Source organism: Bufo gargarizans, chromosome 3 (genome assembly GCF_014858855.1).
Source record: "Bufo gargarizans isolate SCDJY-AF-19 chromosome 3, ASM1485885v1, whole genome shotgun sequence".
NCBI classification, from domain to species: Eukaryota; Metazoa; Chordata; class Amphibia; order Anura; family Bufonidae; genus Bufo; species Bufo gargarizans.
Genome location: NC_058082.1, coordinates 419,384,006 through 419,401,878, shown reverse-complemented (window position 1 = coordinate 419,401,878; position 17,873 = coordinate 419,384,006).

Below are 17,873 nucleotides of genomic sequence, written 5' to 3'. Positions count from 1 at the left end.
AGGCCAATCCTGGCCAAGTTAATCCGCACCCCAAGGGGGGCCAACAGAGGGTGTTAATTCGCTATGTCATAATGTGGCTCCTAGTATTAAAGGGGTTATCCAAGACTATAAAATGCCCGATACTGTGGAGGCTCGTCCCTGCCTGCCATTGGCTGCTCCCCTGACACTGGATGGTGTAATCCGTGCACGGGGAGAAGCGGTGGTGCGGGGAGCCAGGTAAGTAGATTCATTGTGAGGGGCCCGGCTTATGGGAGAGCGTTCGTTAGTCTCGGATAACCCCTTTAATAATGCCCCCCAATAATGTTAATGCCTCATTAGAGCTCCCCAGTAATATTAGTGCCCTCTTTAGTACCTCCCAATATTAATAATGCCCCTGTCTCTGTTTGTGCAAAAAAAAACTCACCTCATCCATGTGATGGCGCTGCGGTGAACACTCGCTGCTGACTGAAAGCTCAGGACCTGCGCTCCAGAGTGATGACGTTTTCCCGGTCCTGCTGTGAAACGTCATCACACTGAAGCGCAGGTTCTGACCCTGGTGCCACCAAATGAATGACGTGAGTTTTTTTTTTTCTTAACTCCTTAAAGGGCTTCTGTCACCCCCCAAAAGTCAGGGAGCGCTCTCCTCCTCCGGCTGGCCCTGTCTGCAATTCAAATCCCGTGCCTGCACCTCATTAGGCGCAGGCTCTCTGAGAGACGGTCGCTCGCTTCCTCAGCACTTCCTCAGTGCGCCTGCGCCGATGACGTCACCTCTAAACCCCAAAGAGAAGACGTCATCGGCGCAGGCGCACTGAGGAGGTGCTGAGGGAGCAAGCGTCCTTCTCTCAGAGAGCCTCCGCCGAATGAGGTGCAAGCGCGGGATGTGAATTGCAGACAGGACCAGTCGGAGGAGAAGAGCGCTCCCTGGCCCTGTCAATCAGCAGGAGGAGGAGGCTACCAGTAGGGCTGAAACGATTATTCGAATAACTCGATTAAATCGAGTCAAAAAATTCATCGATGCAGTTTCCCTGCATCGAGGAATCGTTCAGATCACGTGATCACGGAGCGGGAGTGAAATTAAGCGTCTCACTCACCGCTTCCGTGTCCTCCGGAGCCAGAGAGGCAGGACTGAGCGGCCGGCACAGCGGAGGGAGGAGGAGGGAGTCTCTCCCCACTGTGCGCGGCTGCCGCTGAAGACCAAGAAGGAGGAGGAGGGGAGGGGCGGGACTGTGGCCACTGCACCACCAATGAATGTGCCGGCCATATCCCACAGGGTCCCCCTCCTCCCCCCCATCATTGGTGGCAGTGTCTGTTCCGATCGGAGCCCCAGCAGTGTAATGCTGGGGCTCCGATCGGTTACCATGGGAGCCAGGACGCTGCTTAAGTCCTGGCTGTCATGGTATGTTAGTAGTGAGCAGAGAGCAGCGCATTATACTCACGTGCGCTGTGGCCGCCGGTCGCTCCTTCTTCTGTCTGTGCGGCGGATTGCTAATGCTTACAGCATTAGCAATGCGCCGCACAGACCTATGAGAAGGAGCAACCGGCGGCCACAGCGCACGTGAGTATAATGCGCTGCTCTCTGCTCACTACTAACATACCATGACAGCCAGGACTTAAGCAGCATCCTGGCTCCCATGGTAACCGATCGGAGCCCCAGCATTACACTGCTGGGGCTCCGATCGGAACAGACACTGCCACCAATGATGGGGGGGAGGAGGGGGACCCTGTGGCCACTGCCACCAATGATTAATACTGGGGAGGGAGGGAGGGGGGGGGTTGCGTTACCAGAGGGGGCATATCAGAGGCTGGGGGAGGCAGATCAGAAGCTGGGGGGAGGGAGGGGAGGCAGATCAGAAGCTGGGGGGAGGGAGGGGAGGCAGATCAGAGGCTGGGGGGAGGCAGATGGAGAGAGAGTGGTTAATGGAGGCTGCAAGCACCACCTTGGCATGTATAAAGTTATTGGTTTAGAGAGGGGTTAATGAAGGCACCTCCAAGGTGCTTTCATTAACCTCTTCAGACCAATAACTTTATACATGCCTAATGCCAAGGTGCTTCCATTAACCCCTCCAAACCCAATGGGCATGTATAAAGTTATTGGTTTGGAGGGGTTAATGGAAGCACCTTGGCATTAGGCATGTATAAAGTTATTAACCCCTTCAAACCAATAACTTTATACATACCTAATTACGTACGTTATTTTAAGTAGCTTTTTCTTATTAGATTACTCGATGAATCGAGAAATATAATCGATAGAATACTCGATTACAAAAATATTTGTTTACTGCAGCCCTAGCTACCAGCAAGTAGACACCCTACTTTCTGGTAGAGAGGTAATTTACATATTATAAAAGTGCCGTTTTTAAAGAAACTAGCCAACAGAAAAGGGTAAGAGCCCTATATATTAAAAAATCGCAGTATAAGGATTTTAATTAGCCTAAAAAAAAAAAATACTTTTGGGGGGTGACAGAAGCCATTTTACCACCTCCCGACCGCCTAACGCAGGGATGCGTCCTGCGGGCGGCCGGGTTATTCCTCTGTCATGCGTCATCTCGCGAGAGCTGAGATTTCGCGTGCGCGCGTGCGTTCACAGCGACGCGCAGCTGAGAAGTTGATCTACAGCCTGCCAGCAGCGATCATTTGCTGGCAAGCTGGAGATGCGATTTTTTTTCAACCCCAAAAAGGTATATCAGACACTGTTTTGTTAACAGCGTCTAATATACCTGCTACCTGGTCCTCTGGTGGTCCCTTTTGCTTGGATCGACCACCAGAGGACACAGGTAGGTCTGTAAGTAGCACCAATCACTACACTACACCTCCCCCCGTCACTTATTAACCCCTAATCACCCCATATAGACTCCCTGATCACCCCCCTGTAAAGCTCTATTCAGGCGTCCGTATGTGTAATCTGATGTGGATCCGCAAAACACGTACACCGGCAATGTGCTTTCTGCATTTTGCGGATCCGCACATTGCCAGAACTATATAGAAAATGCCTTTTCTTGTCCGCAATTGCGGACAAGAATAGGACATGTTCTATAGACTCTACAAAAAACGCAGTGTTCGCCTGATCAGGCCTGATCTTGTGCGCACACTTGCGTTCAGTCCGCCCCACCGCAGCGGTATACTCGGTTTAGATCTATTAAGCCTTCCAGCTCTGAAGTTGCATACGATTCGCAAAGAAATTCGTGCTATACTGTCTAAAGAACTAATATCTTTAAAGGGAACCTGTCGCCGGGATTTTGTGTATAGAGCTGAGGACATGGGTTGCTAGATCGCCGCTAGCACATCCGCAATACCCAGCCCCCATAGCTCTGTGTCCTTTTATTGTGTAAAAAAAACGATTTGATACATATGCAAATTAACCTGAGATGAGTCCTGTCCCTGACTTATCTCACTTACAGGACTCATCTCAGGTTAATTTGCATATGTATCAAATCGTTTTTTTTTTACACAATAAAAGCACACAGAGCTATGGGGACTGGGTATTGCGGATGTGCTAGCGGCCATCTAGCAACCCATGTCCTCAGCTCTATACACAAAATCCCGGTGACAGGTTCCCTTTAAGAAAACTCGCTCGCATTGTAGGGTTACTTTCTGCCTCAATCCAAGCAATTTTCCCTGCACCTCCAGGGCTCCAGATGGCGACCAAAATGGTCGCCAATGCGACTAAGAATTTACAAATGGTGACAAGACTTTTTAGTCTTGTCGACATTTGCGACTAGACCCTCCGCGGCAGCTCTGCAGTTGAACAGCGGCGGGCACAGGAGCTGATAGTTCTCTGCCGCCGCCGATGTTCTTCTCAGCCTGAGTCAGCTTGGTCACAGCACACAGAGACGCTGGCAGCAGGGAGGGGAGGGGCTTGGAGGAGTGTAATCTGATCCTAGAGTGGAAGCTGCTTCTGCCAGCCCCTCCCCGCCCACCAACCAATCAGAGCTGAGGCAAGGCAAGGCGAGCACTAGCAGCTCTGAGTCACTGACAAGTACAGGGAGAAAGAATCGAATGAGTCACAGGTGAAAAGAACTAAAGATCCGACTTGTGACTCATTCGATTCTTTCTTAGACTCCCTGTACAGTGTGCCCCCCCCCCCAACACCCCAGTATAAGAAACATTGGTGGCATAGTGTGCCCCCCCAACACCCCAGTATAAGAAACATTGGTGGCAGTGTGCCCCCCCCCACATCCCAGTATAAGAAACATTGGTGGCACAGTGTGCCCCCCCAACACCCCAGTATAAGAAACATTGGTGGCAGTGTGCCCCCTCCCAACACCCCAGTATAAGAAACATTGGTGGCACAGTGTGCCCCCCCAACACCCCAGTATAAGAAACATTGGTGGCACAGTGTGCCCCCCCAACACCCCAGTATAAGAAAAATTGGTGGCAGTGTGCCCCCTCCCAACACCCCAGTATAAGAAACATTGATGGCACAGTGTGCCCCCCCAACACCCCAGTATAAGAAACATTGGTGGCTCAGTGGGAAGTGCCAATGAGGGTTAAAAAATAACTTTAAAAAATTAACTCACCTCCTCCAGTTGATCGCAAAGCTGTCGGTCTCCTGTTCTGTCTTCAGGACCTGTGGTGATGTCACTGAGCTCATCACATGGTCCATCACCATGGTGATGAATCATGTGATGAGCACAGTGATGTCACCACAGGTCCTTTGACAGGTCCTGAAGAAAGAACGGGAGATGATCAATTGGAGGAGGTGAGTTAATTTTTATTTTTTAACCCTCATTGGCACTCCCCACTGCGCCACCAATGTTCATTATATTGGGGGGGGGGGGGGGGGGGAACACTGCACAACCAATGTTTATTATACTGGGGTGTTGGGGGGGGTAATGTTTATTATATTGAGGGGGGCACACTGCGCCACCAATGTTTACTATACTAGGGTGTTGGGGGGGGGTTATTATATTGACCTTCTACTATGCATTCTGTATTCAGAATGCTATTATTTTCCCTTATAACCATGTTATAAGGAAAAATAATACAGTGAATAGACTTTCATCCTAGCAACCATGAGTGAAAATCGCACCGCATCCGTACTTGCTTGCGGATGCTTGCGATTTTCACGCAGCCCCATTCACTTCTATGGGGCCTGCGTTGCGTGAAAAACGCACAATATAGAGCATGCTGCGATTTTCACGCAACGCACAAGTGATGTGTGAAAATCACCCCTCATGTGCACAGCCCCATAGAAGTGAATGGGTCCGGATTTAGTGCGGGTGCATTCCGGTATTTTGAATGCCAGATCCGGCACTAATACATTCCTATGGGAAAAAATGCTGGATCCGGCATTCAGGCAAATCTTCAGTTTTTTTCGTCTGAGATAAAACCGTAGCATGCTGCGGTTTTATCTTTTGCCTGATCAGTCAAAATGACTGAACTGAAGACATCCTGATGCATCCTGAACGGATTACTCTCTATTCAGAATGCATAGGGATATGCCTGATCAGTTCTTTTCCGATATTGAGCCCCTAGGACGGAACTCTATGCCGGAAAAGAAAAACACTAGTGTGAAAGTACCCTAAAATATTAAGTTTAAATCCCCCCCTTTCCCAATTTTACATATAAAATATATAAACAATAAATAAATAAACATATTACATAGCGCTGTCCAAACGATTAAATTATAAAAAAATGTCTCCTATGCGGTGAGCATTCGCCATTTTTTAGTCACCTTGTCACTCCAAAAAATAGGATAGGACTGTTCTATTATGGGCCGAATGTTTCCTAAAATGCGAAATGCACGCGGCTTTTTTTGGTGTTGTTTTTTTTTGCGCAGTATTGAGTATCGCAATACTTTTTTATGGTGACGAAAGCAAATCAAAATTTTGGTATCAAAACAACCCTATGCCGATCTGATCGGCGTAGAGTTGTCACGATACCAAAATTTTGATTCGGTTTCGATTTGGCGACTAAAAATTTGATTTGGCTCCTAAATTTTTCAGTTCAGGAGCCAATGGCTACTAGGTATTTTTTTTAGTCTGGAGCACTGACCTCTCTACTACAGAGCTCTCCAGAGACTAAAGTCTCAACATCTCAGAAAAGGTCTGAATTATTCAGATCAGATTCCGTTATCTGCAGGCGCCAAGGAAGAATTAACTTTGTGGCTTCATCATGTTCAAGAATGGAACGGGAAAGCGATTTTTGCTTCCAATCCAGACATAGTGATAGAATCGGATGCGAGTCTTCTCGGCTGGGGTGCTTGTTGCGGCCCATTATCCACAGGAGGGAGATGGTCAGAAACCGAATCTTCACTCCATAACAATTGCCTAGAGCTTTTAGCCAGCTCTTTCGCCTTGAAGAGTTTCACAAAACACAAATCCAACTGTTGTGTTCTTCTCAGATTGGACAACATATTGGCGGTTCAATACATCAACCGTCTGGGGGGTCCCAAATCCAAAATATTAGCGGATATTACCAGAGACTTTTGGCATTTTTGTTTGAACAAGAACATTGTCCTGAGGGTGGAATATATTCCAGGAATTTCCAATTCAGTAGCGGATTGGAATTCCCGCTATCTATTTGACTCCAGCCATTGGTGATTAGATCCACTGATTTTCAAAGAGATAGACGCTCTTTGGGGTCCTCTCCAAATAGATCTATTTGCGTCCCGACTCAATTGCCAGCTCCCTCATTTCTTCAGTTGGCGTCCGGATCCGGACGCTCTAGGGGTGAAGGCATTTTGTCAATCATGACCTCAAGGAATTCCGTATGCTTTCCCTCCTTTTTCTCTCATACCGAGAGTTCTTCTTCAGGTCCTACACCAGGAGGCTACAGTGGCTCTCATTACCCCGTAGTGGACCACTCAATCATGGTTTCCTCAATTACTGGGAATGACAATAGACATTCCGAGGATCCTTCCATCCCACCAATCCACTCTTACAGACCCATCGGGGAATTACCACCCTCTCCTTCTGTCGGGTCTTCTTTCTCTAGTGGTTTGGTTGATATCCAGCCAACAACATCTAGTTCAGAACTTTCACAATCCGCTAAAGATCTCCTCACAGAAGCTTCGGCTCCAGGTACCAGATCTGCTTACAGATCGGCCTGGAAAATTTGGGTTCATTGGTGCTCACAACGGCATCTGGATCTCATTCTACAACTTTATCCCACATCTTAAATTTCCTTTCCGAGTCTTTTGAATCCGGCAAGGCTTATCGAACAATAAACGTTTATCATTCAGCCATCTCTTCTACCCAATTACCCACTGATTCTATCCCTGTGGGTAAACACCCATTAATATGCCGTCTTATGAAGGGTATTCATTTCAAAAGACCTTTGCCCAGATATCAGACTACATGGGATGTGTCTGTTTTACTTAATTTTATTTTATCTTGGGATGATAATAACGATCTTTCTCTCAAATATCTTTCTTTTAAACCGACTGTCCTTTTATGTCTTATATCTTTTAAACGAATGTCCGACATTCGGGCATTAGATATATCACATAGACAATACTCACCGCAAGGAATTCTTTTTTCCATTTCTCGCCGTACCAAAACTGGTCTTCACTCTATTTTTTTACCCAGTGTGGGGATGTGCTCGTGGTAGGCTACGGTAGCGGCAGCAGTATTGAGGCAATCATAGACAGTCTTTGTGATACACTGTGACTTTATTCACACCAACGGCATAACAGGCAATGTGCAGACCACACAGGTGCATATCCACATAGTCCATAGAACAAAAGTCCTTCCATAGAAAATAAACAGCAGGTTTGAGTCACCTTGTTTTGGACAGACCACAGCAGTTCTGCAGGCTTCTAGGCTATCTGCCTTTGTCTCCCTCAGGCCAGAGCCCCTTCGGCTCGTAGCACCACAGGTCCCAGGGCTATCCTTCAATGTGTGCTGCGCCCAGACTCTCCTTCACCAGCACTCACTCTGTCTGTGTAAATCTCCAGCACAGCAAGACACACCCCACCCCCATCATCAGCAGGCTGGGTTCTTAAAGGCCCAGCTCCACCAAAAACCTGGGCTGGCCGTGGGGAACAGTAAGAACCGGCCCGGACACGCTGCGCCAGCAGCATTCGCCGCTGTAACCGCAATGATCCGGTTCTTACTCCACCGAGGCCAGGACCTCTGGTGGCACGTATCGTCCATCCATTATTATTCCAGGGACTCTCCTACATATCCCCCCCCTTTGTTCACCCCTGAGGGCTTGAACATACCGTTCAAGCCTGAGGGGGTGAACACACGCACAGCAGTGTACCCGGGACAGGGCATCTGCGTTCCCCTGTAAGCGGCCGGCCCTGTGCTCAACAGTGAACTTAAAGTTCTGGAGGGACAAGAACCACCTGGTAACCCGAGCGCTCCCCTCCTTAGCCCGACTCATCCACTGGAGAGGGGAGTGGTCGGTCACCAGACGGAACCTTCTCCCCAGAAGGTAATATCTGAGAGACTCGAGTGCCCACTTGATGGCGAGGCACTCTCTCTCCACAATGCTATACCGGGTTTCTGCTGGGGTAAGCTTGCGGCTTAGAAAAACCACTGGGTGCTCTTCCCCGTTGAGCTCTTGGGAAAGCACAGCCCCTAGTCCTACTCCCGAGGCATCTGTTTGAACTACAAACTCCCGCTTGAAGTCGGGCGTCACCAGAACTGGGGACTCACATAGGGCCGACTTCAAACGGGATAACGCCTCCTCCTCCTTCTCCCCCCAGCGAACCAACACCGACTTTCTACCCTTCAAGAGGCCGGTTAACGGGGCTGCCAAGGTGGCAAAATGGGAAATGAACCTCATGTAGTACCCAATCAGGCCCAAAAATGACCGTACTTGCTTGGACGTACGAGGCCTGGGCCAATTCCGGATTGCTTCAACTTTATTCACTTGGGGCCTAATGACTCCGCGTCCAATCACATACCCCAAATAGCGAGCTTCCTCTAGTCCCACTGAGCATTTTTTTGGGTTGGCAGTTAACCCCGCCTTCCTTAGAGAATCTATCACCGCCTGAAGTTTTGACAAATGACCCTCCCAGTCTGGGCTAAACACGACTATATCATCCAGATACGCGGAGGTATACTGGTGATGGGGCTTGAGGACGACATCCATCAGACGCTGGAACGTAGCCGGAGCGCCATGCAACCCAAAAGGCAACACCCTATACTGAAAAAGCCCCTCCGGGGTGACAAAGGCCGTCTTCTCCTTTGCCGCCTCCGTCAGAGGTACCTGCCAGTAGCCCTTCGTGAGATCTAGGATCGAAAAATACCGGGCTTTTCCCAGCCGCTCTATCAACTCGTCTACCCGAGGCATGGGATAGGCGTCAAATTTTGATACCTCATTCAATTTCCTAAAATCATTACAGAACCGTAATGAACCATCCGGTTTGGGAATAAGGACAATCGGGCTAGCCCACTCGCTCTTTGACTCTTCTATGACCCCTAGACGTAGCATCGATCTTACCTCCTGCGAAATGGCCTGTCGCCGAGCCTCCGGTACTCGGTATGGTCTTAGGCGGACTTTCACCCGGGGCTCGGTGACAATGTCATGCTCGATCAAGGTGGTACGTCCAGGAAGGTCAGAGAATACGTCCCTATTCCGACTAACAAATTCTTTCACCTCTTGTGCTTGTTTGGTCGACAGTCCATCCCCTATCGTCACCCCAGCGGCGTTCTCCGGAACACCTGGTGACCCCGGGTCACTCCCTGACGTCCCGACAGAGGGCGGGCTGTCTGCAAACAAATTCTCTCTGTCTCTCCAAGGTTTTAGTAGATTCACATGATATACCTGTTCGGGCTTCCGCCTCCCTGGCTGGTATATCCTGTAATCAACTGGGCCCACCTTCTCCTTAACTTCATAGGGTCCTTGCCACCGGGCCAAGAATTTACTCTCGACCGTGGGCACAAGTACAAGAACTCGGTCCCCCGGGTGAAATGTCCTTACCCGGGCGGTTCGGTTATATACCCGACTCTGGGCCAGTTGTGCCGCTTCCATGTGCTCACGGACGATCGGCAACACGACCCCTATTCGGTCCTGCATTTTTCCTATGTGCTCTATCACACTTTTATGAGGCGTAGGCTGTTGCTCCCATGCTTCCTTAGCGATATCCAGTAGCCCACGGGGATGTCGCCCATATAACAACTCAAAGGGCGAGAACCCCGTGGACGCCTGGGGCACCTCCCGTACCGCAAACAAAACATAGGGCAACAGTAAGTCCCAATCCCTCCCGTCCTTAGCCACGACTCTTTTTAGCATGGACTTCAGGGTCTTATTAAACCGTTCTACTAACCCATCGGTTTGGGGATGGTAGACGGACGTGTGCAGGTGTTTAATATTTAATAGCTTACACAATTCCTTTGTTATTTTGGACATAAAGGGTGTCCCCTGGTCCGTCAGAATCTCCTTTGGTATCCCCACCCGGGCAAACATACTCATGAGCTCTTTAGCTATTACCTTGGCCGACGTATGGCGCAATGGGACCGCCTCCGGATAGCGAGTGGCATAGTCTAACACTACCAGGATGTGTTGGTGACCTCGGGCTGACTTAATAATGGGGCCTACCAGATCCATGGCGATCCTTTCGAAGGGCACCTCTATAATGGGCATAGGTACCAGTGGACTGCGATACTGAGGTTGGGGGCTAGTCAGCTGACACACTGGACAGGACTGACAGAACCTCCGGACTTCCTCATATATCCCAGGCCAATAGAACCGTTGTAGAATTCGCTCCAGCGTTTTCTTAACCCCCAGATGACCACCCAACACATGCGCATGCGCTAAATCCAAGACCATTCGCCGGTAAGGCTGGGGCACCACCAATTGTTCCACCACCTCCTGCCTCACCTTGTCTACCCTATATAACAGGTCCTGGTTATAGGCCAGGTGAGGAAATACGGTATCGGCACCGGGACGCTGGGCAACACCATTAACCACCGACACACCTTCTCTAGCCCGCAATAACGTCGAATCCTGGAGCTGTGCGGTCCCGAAGGTTTCTCGGGGTACCTCCAGATCCAGGATGGACGAACTTTCTACTGTCTCACCCGCCAATACTTCTAGGGGAAACCGGTCAGGGTTACACTCTACCTCCTCTACGGTGACCCCTACAGCTGGGGCCCCTGCCTCGGGGTCCTCGGGCTCGGGACCTGGACATTTTCCTTCCCCATAGGTAGGCAACCCGTTCCTCCACAAAGTCCAGAACAGGGGAAAGTCCCTCCCCAATATTGCGGCATAAGGGAGCCGTCTCCCCACCCCGACGACATGTGGTACCTCCTTTCCACACACTGCCAGGGTAACCTTAGTGGTGGGATACTCCCTGCGATCCCCATGTATACAGACAATGGTAAGGGTTCGCCTTTCTGGGAGTTTTTCCGTTACCAGCGACTCATGGACCAGAGTTACCAGGCTCCCAGAGTCCAGCAGGGCCTGCACGGAGTGTCCATTAACAACGACATCACACACCGGAGGGTTGTCCGCCGCCAGCAGGGGGTCAGCTATATACACCGGTTGGGCATAAAAAGAGGACCGGCGAGCGAACCCGCAGTCTATGGGTTCGGATGCCCTAGGGCAGTTGGATGCCACATGTCCCCAGTCCTGACAATGCCAACATCTGATCCTCGCAGCCTCCCTCCTCCCCAGGGTATTCCTCCCACGGACTGGAGATCCACTCCCCTCCTTATGTGGTGGGATCCCTTTTTCAGGATCCCGGGTCGGCAACGGGGGCTGACGTGACTTCGGTAGTACCGCTGAGTCCCGCCCCAAATCCTGAGTGGCCATATACCTCTCCACCAGGCTAACCAGTTGTTCCAGGTTTCCTGGATCGCCTTGTCCCACCCAGTGCTGTATGGCTCTCGGGAGGGTACGCACGAACCTGTCGACCACGACCCTTTCAACCATCTGAGAAGGGCTCAATATTTCAGGCTGAAGCCATTTTTTTACTAGGTGAAGTAAGTCATAGGCTTGTGACCGGGCGGGTCGGGACTCGGCAAACACCCACTGATACACCCTGTGCGCTCGCACATAGGTGTTTACCCCCAACCTGGCCAACACCTCAGCTTTTAGCCTCTCATAGTCCTTGGCCTCATCGCAGCTGAGGTCAAAATAGGCCTTTTGTGCGTCCCCCACCAGAAAAGGCGCCACCACCTCGGCCCACTGCTCCAACGGCAGCCTCTCTTGCTCTGCGGTTCTTTCGAATACCATCAGGAATGCCTCTATATCATCTCCCGGACCCATTTTCCTCAGGGCGGATCGGACTTTGTCCCTGGCGGTAGACACAGTCGGGGTTGTCGCAGTTGAAACTCCTTGCAGGGATGTTCGCACCGACTCTTGCATGGCTACCAGCTGCTGCATTAGGAGAGTGTTTGTTTGCTGCTGTGCACACATAGCCTCCTCATGTCTTTTTTGCTGTAGCTCATTACTTTCCCTCTGAGCCTGCAATGCCTGTTGCTGCTGTACATTACTCTGAATCAGGTGCTTAATGGCCTCCTCCATCTTGTCAGGAACCATAAAACTTGCAGGCCTGATATATGACATGCAGTCCAACACCACTTTTGCCTCAGGCCTGCCTCACTGCAGGAATGCCCGCTCCAAGCCACCAATTGTGGGGATGTGCTCGTGGTAGGCTACGGTAGCGGCGGCAGTATTGAGGCAATCATAGACAGTCTTTGTGATACACTGTGACTTTATTCACACCAACGGCATAACAGGCAATGTGCAGACCACACAGGTGCATATCCACATAGTCCATAGAACAAAAGTCCTTCCATAGAAAATAAACAGCAGGTTTGAGTCACCTTGTTTTGGACAGACCACAGCAGTTCTGCAGGCTTCTAGGCTATCTGCCTTTGTCTCCCTCAGGCCAGAGCCCCTTCGGCTCGTAGCACCACAGGTTCCAGGGCTATCCTTCAATGTGTGCTGCGCCCAGACGTATCGTCCGTCCATTATTATTCCAGGGACTCTCCTACACCAGCTTTTCCTCTTCAACCGAAATGATGTGTAGTCAGATGTCTGAATGCTTACGAACTAATGACTGAACCTTACCGTTCTTCTTTTTCTTCTCAACTCCTGATTTCCTTTTGCCACCCTTATTTGCCAGTATCCTCAGCCACTCTGGCCAGATGGGTTAAACAAACCATGTCACTAGCTGGCATCGACACTTCTATATCAGGCGCCCACTCTACTCGGAGCGCAATGACAACTAAAGCAGCCCAATCAGGTGGTTCTTTAACCAAAATACTTAAGACAGCAGACTGGTCATCTGATACTACTTTTAAAACTTTCTATTATAGACCTCAACCTCACATTTCTATGTCGGTGATATCATAATAATATTTAACTTGTCATATATATTGTCTTGTAGCTTTAAAATTGCAATGATATGAGCCTCCCGTCGGCCATAAAATTAGTGATTTTCCTAGTCTTATGTCGGAAAATATTGATTTTATAAAGACGGGAGGCGAGTAACCCACCCTACACTTATTTTTTTTTTATCATTACAGGATACTAAAGATTTACATTTCAAAGGAGATTCCTGTTTATTTCCTATAGTCGACCGATCGTCTTTTCTCATTTCATGGTTTCCAGTCCCTAAAGTTCTCCTCAATTGGATTATTATCTCCAAGTTTTTTGTCTTCTTTCTGATTCGCTTGTCGAAAGAGGAAGAGCTACACAGCGCAGCTGTCACGACCATGGTCATGGTCGTGACTCTTGAACCGCATGCTGTTGCCTGCGGTCTCATTTGGTTGTTTCAACCATGGGTGAGGGCTGCTTATTTGTTGCCTCACTTGTGGTTGCCGCTGGCAACATGTTCTTATTATGTATGTGGCAGTGTAGCGGCCTGGGCTGGTGCTGGGCAGCTTGCTGTGGTGTGCATGCGGTTGCACCTGGCAACCTCTCTTTATAGGTGTGCCTTTTATCGGTTTGCATGGGGTGTTACATGTTATGTGTGCACTTTCCCCTTTAAGTGGTTGTCTTCCCTTCCCTGGTGTGAGAAGGGTTAATTCCTTCCTAGTGTGTGTGCACTGTGTGTGTCTGAGTGTGGGTGTGGCTACTTTGGGCTATAAAGCCATGGTTGCTGAAGACATCCTCCTGTTATTTACCATCTGCCAGTGGGGGCCACCCTTGTGATCATAAGTCTATGTGATGTTCAGTTGTTATTTTCCTTTTGTTATTTGGTGCAGCTATGGATCTGGGTTCCTGTGTGTGGATCTGTGTTTGCTGGGTTCATTTAATGTTGTGTGAACATCAGCTTGCCAGCACAGGGATCCAGTCAGCAAGGCTGTGGCAGGTAGGTGGAACTAGTTCAGTTCACCTGCCATATCCATAGGACTGTTTGTGTTCCCCTTTTCCCTGCAGCTTGGCCAGTGAGACTCCTGTTCCTCCGTGTCCAGAAGGAACAGGTCGTCTTACCCTGCTCCTAGTTTAGGGCCACCCTGAGGGCTAGCAGGGACTTCAAGGTTCCGGAGTATGAGCCCTCCTACCATCAGGGTCGGCTCATACAGCTAGGAGTCAGGGTCAGATTAGGGATGCGATTAGGAGGTGACCTGCTCCCTAATTCTGTCGTCCTGGTCGAGCAGCGACTACCATCTTCTGTCATCGCACGGCTGAGGGTTTTCCCCATCCCCAGCCGTGACAGCAGCAGTTTATATAGACTAAGGATCAAGACATGATTGGATACCTTAGCTCCTCATTTGAATATCTGTTGCTATGCAGAATATGATATATACACATACATTTTTTTCTCCTAACGTATCCTATTATATATGTACGTTATATATTGCTATTTGAGCATTAAAGAAGGTTAATGCAATGATACTCGCCTCCCGTCTTTATAAAATCAATATTTTCCGTCATAAGACTAGGAAAATCACTAATTTGATACGTATGCAAATTAGCCTGAGATGAGTCCTGTCCCTGACTCATCTCACGTACAGGACACATCCCAGGTTAATTTGCATATGTATCAAATCTGTATGGTTTCTACCAGTATATTAGACCATAACTTCATTATTTGGTGCAATTTGGACCTTAAAATACTGACAATCCAGTGATTTATGAGCTAATATTTAAATGGATATTGAAGCGCAAGAAAAAAAATTGTCCCTGGGGCTCCACATGCTGTAAAAAAAATAAAGAAACTGCACTCCTCTAACCGATCCCCAGCTGCTGCAGTTGTGATGGAGACACGATTTTGCTTTGGGTGGAGTTAGAGGCATCGCCTAGTATGAAAAAAAGGGTCATGATGCATGCTGCGCATATTATCCCTCTTTGAGATTTTCAAAAGTTGGGAGGTATGTCATGTTCGCTCTATGGCTTCTCCCCCACGCACCCTCCAGCAGGTGTGGGATGCACTGCAGTCAGCATGGCTCCAGATACCTTTGACAACCTACCAGGACCTCACTGACTCACTCCCATCTTGTCTGGCTGCATATGGCAGTTACTCTGGATATTAGCTGGTGGTCAGAATAATGTGACTCGACTGTGTGTGTGTGTGTGTAAATATATATAGTACAGCATCTCACAAAAGTGAGTACACCCCTCACATTTTTGTAAATATTTTATTCTGTCTTTTCATGGGACAACACTAAAGATCTGACACTTTGATACAATGTAAACTAGTCAGTGTACAGCTTGTGTAACAGTGTAAATTTGGTGTGCCCTCAAAATAACTCAACACACAGCCATTAATTTCTAAACCACTGGGAACAAAAGTGAGTACACCCCAAATGAAAATGGCCAAATTGTGCCCAAAGAGTCAATATTTTGTGTGACGACCCTAATTTTCCAGCACTTCCTTAAAGGGAATCTGTCACCTATTTTGAGCATATAAAACTGTTAACATAGCAATGTGCAATAAAGTACCTTCATTCCTGCATGTATCGCTGAGTGCCTGCGCCTGTACGATACCCTGGCTCCTGAGGCAACAGCGCTCTGATTATGTCACTGGGCTCGGCGCAGCTATTGAGGCTGTTTCCCTCAGGAGCAGGAGTATCGTAAGGGGCGCAGGCACTCAGCGATACTGCACCTGCGCGGGATTTCAGAGGCCAAGAGAGGAGGACGCAAGGATGGTGAGGTGAATAAATTACATGACGTAGTGGAGGGGGTGGCGCTGTTTGGCAAGGATGTGGGAGTACATTTATTTCTTAGGAGGCGCGCTGGGCTTGGAAGAAAGTGTCACCACCAGACATCTGAGAAGCTGTGACAGACGTTCTTCAGAATCTCCTGCTTGAGGTTCTTTTGTTTTGTCATCTTGTTTCCCTCTCTCAGCTGTCATCTAGTTGCACTGATTGCATCCCTTTAAATACCCTCCCATACTGCATCACTTTGCGGTTTATACAACTTCCTGGAGTGTGTACATGCTTGATGCTACAACTCATGCTTCTACAGATAAGTCTGTTAATTGAGTTGTGTTTTCCTTGATCCTAGGTGACCCTGACTCCCTCCGTATTAAGTGTAGGGAGCCGGTGGTCGTGTCACTTCACTATTATAGGGTGTTCAGGTGTCATACAGTCGAGGCACGAGGGCATGCAATTTTCTATCATAGAGATCTTTGCATGGGCTGAGAAGACAGGGAGAGTTTCAGGGCTTAAATAGGGGTCACCCTTTTGTTCCTTAGTTTCGGATCAAGCCAGTCGGATCCTTATTTGTAACTTCTTGTTTTCTGTTACACCATCCGTGACATTATAAACCGCCAAAACCGTCTCAAGCATGAATCCGGTTTCAACCTTGAGTGACCGCATGCAGGGTCTTTCAGTGGAGGTAGCAGATCTCCGGAAAACTGTCTCTCAGTTTGAGGTAACCGTTTCCGCTTGCATTCATGGAATTTGTTCTGAGCCTAAAATCTTGCTTCCGGATACGTTCTCCGGGGGTAGTGAGAATTTTATTTGTTTTAGAGAGGCTTGCAAACTCCATTTTCGCCTACTTCCCTATTCCTTTGGTGATGAGGAGCAGAGGGTGGGGATCATCATCTCGCTGCTCAGGGATAATGCTCAGTCTTGGGCCTTTTTTGCTGCCGGTGGGGGCACGGCTCCTCCGTTCAGTGGATGATTTTTTTTAGCCCTGGGTCAGATATGATGATCCGGATCGTATTGCTCTGGCTGAGTCTAGACTACGTCTTTTATGCCAGGGTAAACAGTCCGCAGAGATATACTGTTCAGAATTTCGGAGATGGGCAGCTGATACTGGTTGGAATGATGCTGCACTCCGAAGTCAATTTTGCCATGGTCTTTCAGAGGGATTGAAAGATGCATTTGCCTTTCATGAGAGACCTACCTCCTTGGACTCTGCCATGTCTCAGGCTGTTCGTATTGACAGGGGTCTTAGAGAGAGAGGAGAGATCACTCCTTCCTGTCATACTCAGTCCAAGGACAGTGCGGCGGTCTCATTCAGTGTGCAGGGGTCTCAGTCTCTCTCAATCCCCTCTGAGCAGGAGCCCATGCAGCTGGGTATGCTTGCCTCTGACAATAGAAGATTCAGCTCTCAGAGGAGGGTTTGTTTCTGTTGTGGAGGTATAAATCATTTGGCAAATGTTTGTCCCTCTAGGAGATTCAGGCAGTTTTTTGAGAGTAATAAAGAAACAAATAGAAAAAAATCCTCTAAAAACATTCCATCTGTTACTATTGGCAAGGTTGATGCGGAAATTGAAAGTTTTCCGTTTGCTTGTAGTTCCCGTTTTGTCCTACCTGCCAGGGTGGCACTAGAGAGCAAGAATATTTTTTGTGAGATTTTTGTAGATAGTGGACCAGCTGTCAATCTCATTGATAATCAATTTGCTATAACACATGGTTTCTAGGTATGCACTTTGGGAAAGGATATACCTGTTTTTGCTATTGATTCCGCTCCACTTTCTCAGAAATCGTTAAAGGGCATAGTTCACAATATCCGTTTGATTGTGAGTGATACTCATGTTGAGGATGTGTCATGTTTCGTCCTAAGCGGGTTGCCTACTCCTCTAGTGTTGAGGCTAC